Consider the following 5,042-nt stretch of genomic DNA (forward strand, 5'->3'; position numbering starts at 1 on the left):
TCAGGAGAGCTTCCTGTAGCAATGCCACTTGTTCTTTTAAAACTTTATTGCTTTCTGCTAAAGCCTTGTTCTCAGCTGTTATTATATGAATTTTATGATCTCTTTCCTGCCCTTTAGCTTCTAAAACCTCCAACCTTTGTTTTGCATTTAACAATTCTTTCACATAAAGATCATATGACTAGGTGAGAGGTGTGGATGTGCGACTATATAAGGCAGAATCATTAATGACTTTTCCTCTGGACTTCTTGTTGCCACGTACTTGTAGAGGAGACTTGTTTGAGTTCTTTTTGCGAAGGGCTCGAGTACTTTTCTTTTTAGACCGTTTCTTCCTTGTTTGCTCCCATTTTAGACGGGCTATTCTTCGTTTTAAAATGCCCCGATATTGTTTGGCATTGACCCAAACCCACTTCCTAGCTTTGGCGGATGAGGCAATTTTCACTTGTCCTAAATCATTTGTCTCCACATGTTCTGAAATTTCTTGTTCCTTTGTCATGTTTGAATGCATTTGTCGTCCAACTTGTTTCGAGAAATATGTAGGTCTATAAAATGCCAAGATTACTTTGCACTGCTCCCTGTTGTTCAGGTTATCACTGCTCCTTGCTCGCTGCTCGATACTTCTACTGCATAAAAGCTCCCTGCTCTCACACTGCTCACTGCTCTCACTGCTCAGACAACATTATGGCAAGATGAACTACCCTAATATTTAACCCTCTTTGGTTGGTTGCCGGCTTTAGGGGTGGCACTTTGCTGCAGTTTACCTGCTCTTAATTTTCATACAAAAATCTCTTGGGACTTAACTCAAGTCAACTCTACTTTACTCGATCCGTGGCTTTCCTTTACTGCGGCTGCGGCTCCTGCTGAGAGAAAAATTGAGAGAATTTTTATTCCATTAATAATTGGTTTCTAATTCAATATATGAAAATGTTTATAATTCTTTCAATACTTAATATGAATTTGACATATAATATTTTAAAAAATATTAATAATAAAAATAATTAAATATATGCATACAAGACCAAAATATATATAAAACCATTATTACAAAATAATTAACCCGGTTAAATATACTCATACCTCACATAGTCCCATTTGCTTCTCCACATACTACTTTTGTATATATCTATGCTCTACCATGGTTATAACTAGAAAAATCACTCTTCATGTTTTCATAGATGCCATCACTTCTCTTAGTCCATTATTATTACAAATTATATAAATGACATTTACCTCACATAGTCCCATTTGCTTCTCCACATACTACTTTTGTATATATCTATGCTCTACCATGGTTATAACTAGAAAAATCAGTCTTCATGTTTTCATAGATGCAATCACTCCTCTTAGTCCATTATTATTACAAATTATATAAATGACATTTATTACCATCGATTTATTCTCTATTCTCAATTTTTCGGGATAGTTATTGAGGTTATGTAAGGATAAAAAACAAAGCGTAAACAAAGTAAGCTTCCCCTTGATAATTTTTAAAAACAAATATTTTGATCTTATCTTTATATCATTTTTTTAACATTTTGATAGTTATTAAGGGTACAAGAGGATAGAAACAAACCATTTAAGCTTACATTTAAAGAATTTTTAAAACAAATACTTTGATTTTATGTTTATATCCTTTCTTTTTACTTTGTAATAAGTTTAAAGGAAACCCGTGCCAACCGTAGGATCTATTGTGAGTAGAACAACGGTGGCGGTGTGACGTGCAAGTTGTTTGACCGGTCAGATTTGATGGAGGACTTTTTACGGTGGAGATAGAGTCTAATAAAGGCAAGCATTGAAAATCGCGCCAAGGCTTTGGAAAAGTGGAAGTTCCCATGTTTTTGTGCTTACTCTGACTTTTCGAAGATAATGGTTTTTGGTTATATCCGCCTTTTCCAAAGTTAAGTGGGGGTTTGGTCTTCACCCAAGGATTAAGGAGTTCAAGTAAATTTTTGGAAAGTTTCACCACAGCTCAGACGTTATATCCGCCTTTTCCAAAGTTAAGTGGGGGTTTGGTCTTCGCCCAAGGATTAAGGAGTTCAAGTAAATTTTTGGAAAGTTTCACCACAGCTCAAACCCAAGTCACCAGCACTTTAGTTTTGAAGGCACTTTAGTTTTGAAGTTTATGGTTTTAGGGCGGCAAAAGTAGTTGTGGGGACTGCGGACTGGGCTCCCATTAGCGCACTACTTTTGAACCTGCCCTCCTTTGATTGTACAAGGAAATTGCTTTCTTTTCTTTTTTTTTTCTCCTTTTTGCAATATATAAAAAGTAATCCACTGTGTTAGAAAAAAAAATAAGTTTCAAGGATAATAATTAATGAATAAAGTCTAATAAGTTAATAAATAATAAATTAATAGATAAATTGTATTGATATTTAATTATTTATTATATTTCTAAAATATTTGTATTTTTATTTTAGAATAATGATATTTACCATTATTTTCTAATTATTTATTTATGATAATAATATATAAAATATAATAATAAATATATAAAAAAAACTTTCAATTAGTATTAAATATAATACATATAAAGATTTGATTATAATATTATAATTAGTTCCCTGGATGCGGGTGGTTGCTAGACACATAGAGACTAAGGCTCGTCCGCAGGGCAGGTGTCCGCCCGGACAAGCCACGCATGCCAGGAGGACACACCCTAACTACACCAGCACGCAACATTTAAGGAGGGCAGTTAAGGTTGATGGCAGTGGCGTCCCGTCGACATTCATTGCGCGTCTTGAGAAGCGAAACATGGCGCATCATAGCTGTAAACTCTCGGACATTCTCCCGCATTTCCCGTCTGCTCCTGTTCTGGTCCTGAAGGAGGTGACGGAGGTTCATCGCTTCGGCTCCCACTCAGGCTCTGAGAGCGATTGTGCCAGTTTAGCAGCCACAGAGTTAGGCAATTGGCGGGCCTACGTGCAAGCTAGTTGCGAACCCGAGAGTTTGGTGTTGCTGCGTACTTGGGAGACTGGTGGTGTTACAAACCTGCATCTCTTGTCGGCTCCTGTTCTTGTTTCGAAGGAAGTGGTGGAGGTTCATTGTCTCGGCTCTCATTCAGGCCTTGAGAGTGACGGTCAAGGTTCTGCAGCTACAGAATTGGGCAATTGGAGGGCTAGAATTCGGTCAGGCAGTGAACCTGTGCAAATAGTGGTGTTGCAAACCAGTCATCCGCAGTTTCGTTGGGGAATTGAACGTCCTGTACAGAGGAACAGTATGCAGCGTAATCGTGGAAGGGGTAACAGTGGAAGGGGCGGCTACAGTGGAAGAGCCCCTTCGACTTCTTCCTCAATTGAAGAAACCTCTGAGCGCAGAAGACCGAGAGGAAGGCCCTCGGGCAGAGGCAGAATGGTGGAACCTCCTGCGAGAATGGATTGTGGGCACACGGAGCACCCAATGGTTAGATACCGCCTTCCTTGTACCTTGGCCAATTCCACTTTTTTCGTGACTGTTTCAGTGGAGCACTGCAGCAATCCTTGGGAAGATGATGAAGGCAATCCCCATGCCAACCCTCAGTGTGTTCCTGGGATTGTTCCCACTGTGGAAATGGAATTCCCTGCTGTTGAGATGCTGAGGCCCATACATGACCCGGGAGCAGGCCCGAGTGAACCTGTTCGTGACTATGGTGCTGGCCCAAGTGACCGTGGAACGCGCAATCCTGGTAAGGCTATCCTCCAGCCTCCCTACTGCAAGACGGAGGATGAACCGCAGACAACTGAGGAAGACTAGCATGCCCAGCTCGCGCTCCAGGTTTTACAGCAAGAATTTTCTCTGTCAGCTCCCTTCGCGGTCATATATGTGTCTGTCACTCTGTCACTATGTAATTGTGTCGGTTATCTGTTATCTCTGTTCTGTGTTGGTGTTCTTCACGTGTTTATGTTGTTTTTGTCCATGTGTCAGCTACATGAGTGTTGCTCTAAGTTTCCATCCTATGTAATCCTGGAATGAATACTCCTGAGTCTTCTGTCAGTCCCAGGACAAGTCTTACAGGGCCGCGGCCCTGTTGTAATTTTGATGATGTAATTTTGCTCTTGCTGTAATATAATAGTTTAGCCTTACTTAGAAAAAAAAAAATATTATAATTAGTTATTGATAAAATATTTTTTATAATAATAATATATAAAATTTTATCAACCAAAAGCTAATAATAAAATATATTTTTTCAATTTAGGTTTCTATGATTCATAATTTGTATATTAAGAAATTTTTTTGGTGATAATTATATAAAAAAATTTATCCACGCTTTCATACCATCTAGTGTAGAGAGATGTTTTTTGGTAGTTAGAATATAACAACTAGTTTTAACTAAAAACATATTATTTATTAATAAAATATATATTTATATTTATTTTATTTTATTTTACTAATATAAATGAAGTAACAATTGATGAATATAATTATTAATATTTTAATTAAAAGGAAAGTCATATAGAAATAACTAAAATTAAATCGGCCTGGAGTATGCCGTAAAACTGCTTCTGCTTGGCTAAGAGCTCGTCTTCCTCGGACGTAAGGAAACAGGTTAACGGCCCAAGACCCAGAGGCATCTGGCAGGAGTGAAAGCCTGCTCCCTTACGGACCACCAGCGGGTTATTACAGGTGGCGTGGTTTTCCTTGATAACAGTGATGAGTCAAACCGACATTCGCGGATAGCAGCCAGAGATGGCTGTCCTCAGTGTTGGTTTGACCCCTGAGTTTGATAGGTTTTGCCACCTTCGGAAAAAAAACTAAAATTAAATAATAATATGGTCAATCTAATAAAATAAGTAACATTAAGAAAAATAATATATATACAAATTTGTGATTATTATTAAATATACTATATATAAAAAATTATATTAGGTTGAGAGGCACTAGTGAGAGATGTTGTTACATGACCTTATATTTAAAAATAGTAAAATAATAATTTAAATTAACAAATTAAAAATAGTAATAACAAAAGAAATTAATGTCAACCATAATTAAAATACTTCAATTTGCTACTTAATTTCACATAACTTTATATAGAAATATAAAGTAATGAAGGTAAAAAAAAAATACCTTCT

This window comes from Pinus tabuliformis, chromosome 7 (genome assembly GCF_031772625.1).
Source record: "Pinus tabuliformis cultivar Carrire ecotype Pingquan chromosome 7, CPIR1, whole genome shotgun sequence".
Taxonomy (NCBI): Eukaryota; Viridiplantae; Streptophyta; class Pinopsida; order Pinales; family Pinaceae; genus Pinus; species Pinus tabuliformis.